Source organism: Neolamprologus multifasciatus, chromosome 15 (assembly GCF_963576455.1).
Source record: "Neolamprologus multifasciatus chromosome 15, fNeoMul1.2, whole genome shotgun sequence".
NCBI classification, from domain to species: domain Eukaryota; kingdom Metazoa; phylum Chordata; class Actinopteri; order Cichliformes; family Cichlidae; genus Neolamprologus; species Neolamprologus multifasciatus.
This window is the reverse complement of record NC_140453.1, coordinates 35,797,175-35,806,727: the sequence shown is the minus strand read 5'-3', so window position 1 is coordinate 35,806,727 and position 9,553 is coordinate 35,797,175. Positions and strand designations below refer to the sequence as shown.

The following is a 9,553-nucleotide window of genomic DNA, read 5'->3' as shown; positions in this document are numbered from 1 at the left end:
AGACACTTAAAACCCTTTGAATTGTTTTTCTGCGCCAGTTTGAAGTTTAGAAATATCTCTATTTATAGAAGGAAAACTAAACTAAAATCAGGCTTTATTTGACAAGCATATGCTGGCATCCATGAAAGAGTGAAATTTAGACGCAGACACTCTCCCATGATGCCAGTGGTTTTACTTGGAACCCCTGTTGGTAATGACACATGCGGTTTTTCAAACCTTAGCTCATGATTAATAGTAGGTAGGTCAGCTACCACCTCCATAGAGAACAACCTCCATTATGGTTTAAATAGCTGGGACTCTTCACCTTTTTGTTTTTCAAGCTGAACAAACCTCTTGGATGAGAAGTGAAATGTTTTAAATGAGTCCAGCTGCCTCTCTTAAGACAAACATGACCTGATTGACTAGGAACCTACACAGACATGGAGTCAGCATGTCTTGTAGATTTCAAACGACATGCAGATAATGTAAAGACTGTATCCAGTCTTTGTTTATCTTGGGTCTGCGTTTGTGTCCTTCCTGGCAGACAGAACAGTTCATTTTACCTGAGATTTACTGCTTAAAGCACATATGATAAAACACTAAATGGATCCAGGCAATCAAGATCTGAGACTTGCAACATAAGAAAATGTAATTTTTCAGAAGCTGACCACGCTGCAGCTGTCAGCAAGTGACCAGGACAGTGAGCCGGGCGAGCTCATCTACCGCGTCACCAAACAGACGAGCCTGGGACACCTCGAGCATGCTGCCAGTCCAGGTAGACCAGACCTATATGTTAGTGTTTTTAGAAAGGACGCAAAAGTAAAGATGAAAGCCAAACTAAACCAAACCAAACTTTTCCCACCGCTTTGTGAGTAGTTGGCATCCAACATGCAAACTGCAGATGACTATGGCAATCTGATTGCAACCAAAGCAATCACAATTATGTTTTTGGTGCAGCAGACCCTGATTTCACCTGGCAACCACCACAAACCAGTGGCTTTACCCCCAAAGTTGCCAGGGGTGTGCAGCGCTGTGGTCCATTGATCACCTCTCCGGTTTGAGCCTGTCCAAAGACATGCTTGTCAATTGGTGATTCTAAAGTGCCTGTTGGTGTGATGGAAGAAGAAAAAAGTGACGACAGGGTGTGGGGACGGGAGCTGAGCCGAGGAAGCATTCATGCATCAAATACCAAAAGAGTCAGGGGAACACTGGGGGGGACGACAACAAAACTAAAACAGGGAGCTAAGAACTTCACTACTGTATGTTTTCAATGTTTTTGTCACTTTTTACGGAATCAAACTCAATGTAAGCTTTAAACCCTGCATGGTCGTACTCTCTCCTGCACTTCATATTATCCTTTGTCGATCTACACATGTCTGTTGCTGCCACGGACGTCGCACACTTGTACGTCATTGACACTCTCACGAAGAAAATGACGAGGATTAGTAACGCAGTAATGTAGCCTGCTTACGGGAAAGTAACAGTAATCTAATTACCTTTTTTGCAATAGTAATCCCTTACTTTACTCGTTACTTGAAAAAAGAAATCAGACTATGCGGTGTTGCCCATCTCTGGTCCACATACAGAAAGTATCATAGAAAGATTTAAGGTATCGTGCTACATTTGACCTCTGACCTCTTGTTCATGGTTAGTAAATTAAGAGTCAAAGTGAAAGAGAATTTTGAAACTTTGTTACTTATTACCGTTGTTTGGAATAGATAGGAATATAGGGAATTATATATTTTTATTTAAAGACAGGACTCACATGTTTTCATTTCTAGTCTTTAAACCCTGTCTCTATCCATCTAGTATTAATTCTTTCTGGGAAACAAGTATGTATATTATGCACACACACAAACACACATGCAGCTATTACCTATTTCTTGTTTTTATACCTAAGATGAATTATTGTTGAATAAAGACATTTTTCAAACACATGTAAAATGTGGGCAATTGTGTTTATTGGGTAAAGGAAAAGGCAGAAGGGGGGGGGGAAAGGGGGGGATAGAAAGAATGAGAGAGAGAGATGAGAGAAAACCCCAACAATCCCCGCTGAGCAAGCACCAGGCGACAGTGGATAGGAAAAACTCCTTTTAAAGTGAAAGGAACCTAAAGGAGAAACCTATGGCAGAACCAGGCTCAGGAGGGGGCAGTCAACTGCCGAGACTGGTCGGGGGGTGAGGGTGAAAAAAGTCAAAGGAGGGAGGGGAGGGGAGGGGGAAGGGGGGAAATGAAGATGGAATAGAGGTGGAGGAAGACGAGGTTACATCGGGTGAGAAGCAGCAGTGTCCCTCCTCCAGAACCAGCGGAAGCGTTTTTTCTTCTTTTTCAAATACTCTTCCACGAGCACTTTTTTCTCAATGATGAGGGTTTTCAGCTCATCGATTGTTTCTGCGTTTTCTTTCTCAAGTTTGTTGCATCTTTTCACCATGTCTTCTAATTATTCTTGTTTTTCTTTATGCTTGTCTTTCAGTTCTTTAACTGTTGCCTCCTCTATTCGCTTTGCCTCGTGCACATCTGTGTGCATGTCTTCCAGCTTCAGGTTTCTCTTCTGGATTTCTTGAAGTCTACACTGCAGGTCTTTATGTGTTTTCTGTTGTTCTTGCTTTTGCACCTGGATTTCAGTGTTTTTGTACTTCAAGGTCTTAGAAAGTTCCTCAAGTTCGGTAATTTTTCTCAGCATCTCCTTGATGCTACTCTGCATCGCTGAGCATTGTTTTTCCAGTTTTTTCTTTTCTCCTTCCAGTACAGTTGTTTTGTACTTCGTTTCGTTATACAATACTTGGAGTTCTTGATTTTTCCTCTGGAGATTAAGTTTTTCTTCTTCCTGTTGTATTTTCTGTTGGTCTTTTTCTTGAAGCAGCTCTTTATTTCCCTGCGCTTTTTTATCAAGCCTGATTTGGAGCGATCTGTGTTTTTCCTCCATCTCGTCAAGCTTGGAGTCCATTTCTTTCTGTTTCATTTCCATTTTCTTCTTGTCTTGAAGCAACTGTTGATTTTTCTGCAGAGTTTTGTCATGTTTCACCTGCAGCGCTTTGTATTTTTCCTCCATGGCTTGGAGTTTGCTCTGCAGGTCTCTCTGCTCTACGGGCTCTTTTTTCTTGTCTTGGAGGATCTCCTTATTTCTCTCCAAAGCTTCATCAAGTATTACTTGCAAGCCTTCATTGTGTTTCTCGATTTTCCTCAGCTTGCAATCCATTTCTTCCTGTTGTATTTTCTGTTGGTCTTTCTCGTGAAGCAACTCTTTATTTTTGAGCAGTGTTTCCTCAAGAGTTATTTGGAGCATTTTGCATTTTTCCTCCAAGACTTCAAACTTGTGGTCCGTTTCTTTCTCGAGCATTCCTTGTTGCTCTCTCTCTTGAATGAACTCTTTATTTCTGTGCACTTTTTTATCAAGCTTGATTTGGAGCAATCTGTGTTTGTCCTCCATGTCGTCAAGCTTGGAGTCCATTTCCTTCTGTTTCATTTCCATTTGCTTCTTGTCTTGAAGCAACTGTTGACTTTTGTGCAGAGTTTTGTCATGTTTCACCTGCAGCGCTTTGTATTTTTCCTCCATGGCTTGGAGTTTGCTCTGCATGTCTCTCTGCTGTGTGGACTGTTGCTTCTCTTCTTGGTGGATTTCTTTCAGTTTTTCCAGAGCTTCGTCAAGCTTCTCTTGGAGCTCCTGATTCTTCTTGACCATGTTTTCCTGTTTTATGCTCTCTTTTTTCTCCTTTTGGAGCAGATCTTTATTTTTTTCCAGAGCTCCATCAAGCTTTTCTTGGAGTTCCTGATTCTTCTTGAGCATTTTATCCCCTTTAATGCTCTCTTTTTTCTCATTTTGGAGCAGATCTTTAATTTTTTCTAGAGCTTCATCAAGCTTTTCTTGGACCTCGTGATTCTTCTTATCTTGGAGAGCCCATTGTTTCTCCTCAATAATACCTTCCCTTTCCTGAAGCTGGTAGGATAATTTTTCTAATTCAGCGCTCTTTCTCTCATTTTCTTCTGTCAGGATCTTAATCTTTTCTCTGTTCATTAGATTTTCATTCTCCATTTCTTCTACTCGCTTTTCCTCTAATTCTACCTGTTCATCCCAAGGAAGAGAGCTGATATAAGGGTCTAGGGACTCATACCATGGAATAGAGCTGGGGTCAGCTTCTTGTCTTTCTTGCTCTTTCTGAGACATGTTGGAGTCTGTATACCCTGAGTACGAAAAGGATCCAAATGTTTGAAAATGCTTTACTGGTGAACGTTTGAATGCTGCTAACATAAGTGCTGCAAATAACGGACTAAAAGTTGTACCTCCTCACCCCTACTTAAGGATTCATGAGGATCAAAGCTTCAAAGGATCAAAGCTTTAGAAGCCTGTGACATCAGAATTCCATAAGCCAATGAGGTTGTCACATGACATTTTTGAATGAGGTCATGTTTTTGTATGAATTTTTTAAATAACATCAACATTCCGTAAGCCAATGAGGTTCTTACATGACTTTTGAATGAGGATAATTCTTTTGTGTTAAAAAAAAAAGTGTAAAAAGTGTTATTGCAATAACATAAAAAGTGAGTAAATAAAGTAAATAAAAGTACAGTTTTATTTATATAGCACCTTTCAAAACAAATTGATTGTGTCTGAGTTGTATTGGTAACTCGTTGAAGTGTTACTGGGTATCATAACTAGACAGTTTGCGCATACAGTGAGTGAAAGCATTGGGTGGACTGAATCAGGTTAAATTAAATCGATAGAACTGAGTGGATTGTATTGATCAGAGAGTTAGAACAAGGAAACTTTGATTCATCTGAAAGGAACTAATATAGGTTAACAGGTAGCTGATACAAATCGGGATTTAAAACCATTTTTGGTTTGTTTGTTTTTCTATTTGACTCCTTGTTTAGACTTAGTTTATATGATAGCATTATGGGTTTGTTAAACTGTTCCATTTGAAAATGTTGGGAAATGAAATATCACAGGTGGAAATCAATGAAAGTGGAAATTCAGAAGAAATTCTGTCCTATTCCTCATTAATGCACATCATAGATAACTATGTAATGTGTCTGTTGCACACTTTGTATGTCAGGAATAACCATAAATGTGTTGTCTTACAAACAGCTGTATCAGGTCTTTACATCCACAATAAGCGAGGATAGCAGAACTCCTGGAAAGCAAAAAAAATGTGGTTCTTGTTTTTAAGACAGTCACATTTAGTTTCATGCTGAGTGATGCTGGATTGTTGCAGACAAACCTGATTATGTTTCCCACTGGGTTTTATACTTCAGAGGCAACACAGAGTAAAGAGAAGCATTGTTATTTCAGTGTAACTTTAGTCTCAGTTTAGTTTTATCCCCTTGTAAATTTGATAAGAGCCAAATTGAGGAAACAAACTCAGTGTGTGGCCAGAAAATGCCATGGTGGCTTACAAACACATGTCAGAACAAAATATGAAGGATAAGACATCACACGTATAACGGAAAGAGACGCAGAAGAATTCATCTCTGAAATTTCTCCCTTTATTGAACTGGCATTTGCCCGAGACCACTGGAATTGGTGGGATGGACACAAAGAAAATCAGAGGTAGACAAAAATCCGTCAGGAGGGATCAGGAGAGAACAATGGTCTGCCAAGCCATTCCCTGCTTCAGAGTTTTGTAATTTTGCACCTGCTGTCGCTTTAATATTAAACTAACGAGGTTGAAATAGACTCACAGTGGTTTCTGCTTCTTAATTAGACAGATTTATATCCCTTCATGTGCTTCCGTCTTCTGTGCTTCACTGTCTGTGATCATGCTCGAGCTCATCTTCAGTCAGTTATCTTCTGTTTGTTTCCTGCTTCCTTTTAAAGGTCAAGGATCCCACCTTCACCTTGCCACCTGCCTGCGTGCCATGGTTGCCCAGGTTTGCAAATACAATAACTTGAAAACGAAGCAATGTTGTATTTTCAAATTGATACCATAGATACATCTAGTACAAGTCTTGAAAAAGTTTGCATCTTCGTGACCTTGACCTCAAGGTCTGATGCCAAGTCTTGTCACTTGAGACTGAGGTGATGCAGGATTTTGAAATTTATTCTATATGTGCAGCTACTAAGAGGCTGAAGGATAACACTGATATTCTTATATTTTCATGGAGCTGCTCTCAAAGATTTTTCATCTCACCTCAGTTCCTATAATTCAGTCCTGGTCCTGCATCACAGTGTGTGGTGTGGAATAAAACTGTGACAGTGTCAGAAATTTAGCTTGATCATCTGAGCGTAGCTGCTGCTGCTACTAGCAGCAATAAATAGAATCAGTTTTTAAATTTTAGCGCAGGTTTGCTTTGATGCAAATATTTGCAGTCTGCTATATGTGTTTAAATCACTGTCTGCCTGTAATGTGTTAGAGGGAAGATGAAGGAGGCACAGGAGAGGAGAAAACTGGAGGAGGAGCTGAAAGAGCAGCAGAGGCTCATTGATGCTCTCACTGCTGAAACCATGACTCTAAGAGAGGAGGCTACAGCCCTGCATTTGGGACTGGGCTTAGGTTATTGTTAGTCCAGCTATGCTGCTAAATCATGAGTTGGTGACGATGTGCCTCTCAGGCAGGGTTACAGCAGCGGACGGCAGAGCTGGAGCGGAAGTTGGACACAGTGGTGTTGGCGATGGGATGGCCTTTAATTGGACCCCAGCAGAGAGCTGAAACATCAGGATAATTCAGGTGTTTAAATGAGCTGAATATTCTCCAGCAGAGTAAATGTGTCTGTGTGAAGTGTGAAGGAGAAGCTCCATCACTGTTTGTTCCGAAATTAGCCACTCCACCTGCACCTGCTGGCTTGCACACCTCATTGCAATGCAGCGCTCAGGTTTGTTTGGTAGGCACTGAAAATATGTCACATCGTTCATTTATCCTCAATCTGTGCTGTGTTTGTGCTGCAGGTAATTAAGTCCTGGGAGTTTTATCACTGAGCCAAATTATCACACTGTTACACTCCTGTATCTTCTCCTGAGTGCTGGAGGGGAAAGCAAAACCTGACCATTACCATCTTTTGGGGAAACCTGCAGTCAGCTGAGACGAATGAGTGACGAAACGTTTCTCCCACTGAAGACGTTACCAGTTTATCATATAGGCAGGAGACCTTTGGTCAAAGAAAATTATTAATCCATCTGAACTCATTAATATTTGTAGGTACAACTGTGTTCTGGGATATCCTGCACTTCCATGTGCAAACATGGATAGCCTGAGGTTAAGAAAGGAGCAACAAGGTGGTCCCATGATAGTGCAGTTTTTGTTATGGCCTGCAGGGGGAGGCAATTTCCAGACAATTTCTTACTGAGTTTCATTTAATACAACACTATGTGTCGGTTACTAATTGTGGCCCTCTTTATTTATTTAGGTAAAGAGGGCCATGCTTTACAGCATCATTACCCTGCCTCTAACTTAGGAGTGTGCAGTCAAAATGTGGAAAGTGTTCAGTGTTATAAATATCTCCCTTTTGATTCAAAGCTGAATTTCAAAGCAAACACTGAAGCTGTGTGCAGAAAGGGGCACCAGCGGCACCTGTCTTTAAGAAGGCTTTTTTGTTTCCACGTTGATAAAACCATGATGGTTTTATTTCACCGTGCTTTTAATGAATCTGTTTTGTCCTTTTCCTTGGTGTTGTGGTTTGGATAGTTATCTGAAAAGAGCAGAAACTCTCTCAGATTGTTAAGTGGTGTAAAAAAGGCTGATTGGAGAACCACAGCTGAAATTTTCTGTACACCAGACAGTTACAGCGGTCAGCTGGTTTAATTTTTCTTGATGATCCTTCACACAGTGAGAATCGTTTTCTTCCTCCCGGACAAAGGTTTCTGGTCCCAAACTGTGAAAACGACAAGATTTAAAAAGTCACATTTGTGGATTATATGATGGCCAAAATTAGTGTTAAGTTTTGTTGTCAGTATTTTTTGCTGTACTTTTTTGTTTTCTGTTGTTTCTTCGATTCATGAGAACAAATCTAACTACAGTTACATATTAAATACCTGAACCTTAAAATGTTCAAATCAAAGATTCCCAGCTAGTTCCGAACCCAGCGTCCACATAGAAGTAATTGGCAAATTGAAAAAGAAGGTTGGTTGCAAAGTGGTTTGCTGAAGAAACGGCTTAAAAAACACAGCAGATATAAACTTTCTTTGAAATCGTTTATTATATATCTGGCATTAGAGGTGAACTTAAACACTTATATAATGTCATTTCAGCTCTCAATGCCACCGTGGCTGTTCAGAGAGGAAACATCAGTCCTGGTTTCTCAGGTTCTTAATCCTGATCCGCCTCAGAGCAAGTCAGGTAATATCTGCAAGGGATGGATTTTCTCCAAAATGAAATACTCTGTTTGAAGATGAGATCATGTCAGAAAATCAGTGTTGTTCTTCTTTTATATGCTGAACAGACTGGATCGGTAATCACACCAGCAGAGCCAGGAAGTGTGTTTCCCAGGGTTCAGAGCTGGACGGCTCCCCTTTTGCCTCTCTAAGCGGGGATCAGTCCAGTCTGGGCCTGCTGCAGGCCATGTTGGGTCAGGTGGAGCTGGATAAAAACAAAAACAAATAAACAAAAACAAATAAAAATAATTACAAAGAAAATATATTGATTTAAAAGTTTGTGTTAAATGTTGTAAGTCAGATCGAAATAGAAAGATCAGGTGTGGGTGGACAGGAATGATTAGATGTCAACAACTTGATTGGATGGCCAAAGTGTGAAATGTGACGTCCTGTGAGGGAAGCGTGAAAAAGTGTGAGCAGGTATAAAAATTAGGTAAAAAAAAAGACAATCTGACTTCTTCCATTTTGTCTTTTGCGAGATGAGCAGTTGGGAAGGTTGGATCTAAGAGGTTCACAGTTGAAAGTTCAAGCAGAGACGCTAGAGGGGGCACCACAGCCCAACCTGTGAACTGGTTTCAAATGAATGCCCAGCTGCTTTCCTGTTGGGTGATTTTCATCAACACAGAACACGGGGATAAATGCATTTCTGGTTCCATCCTCTCTCCTCACCAATAAAATAAGAATTAAATCTGCATTAGCTCAACGTAGTTTAGTCAGATAAGTGTTGTTTACATACATAATTGTTTGGCGACCTTAAGCATGCACTTGTTATCATCAAATTTTCATGACATGCTGCTGTTACACATGTTGCAGATTTAAAACAAGTGGGGCTTAAAACTTTACTTTGGAAGACATAAATATTATACTTCACAAAACACATAGCTGCTGTTCAGCCATGGAAACCCATACCACGATGCTCATGTTTGTTTTTTGATGTTAAAGACAGAGGAGGTTTAGTGCTGTACAGTTGTTGAGTCAGCAGCGTGTTTGTGACTTTTACTCTGTAACTTTGTGTGGTGTGCAACTGAATTTCAGACAGCTCTTTAGTACTACTCTTTAGCGATTGACAAGTCTTTTGTAAAGGCAGACTTCATGGTTAGCTGCTTGATTTTATACGGCGTTCACTGAAAACACAATTCATACAGAAATTCAAAGTGCCAGAGAAGACATGTAGTATGGTTTCACCTCCCAAAACTCAGGTCCCACCGAGATTTGAACTCAGATCGCTGGATTCAGAGTCCAGAGTGCTAACCATTACACCATGGAACC

General features: G+C 40.4%; 1 non-coding gene across 1 annotated transcript; it reads right to left on the bottom strand.

Moving 5' to 3' along the window:
* Positions 1-9,481: 9,481 nt before the first annotated feature.
* trnaq-cug (transfer RNA glutamine (anticodon CUG)) lies at positions 9,482-9,553 on the bottom strand. Its single transcript has one exon. It is a non-coding gene; the product is annotated as a tRNA-Gln (tRNA).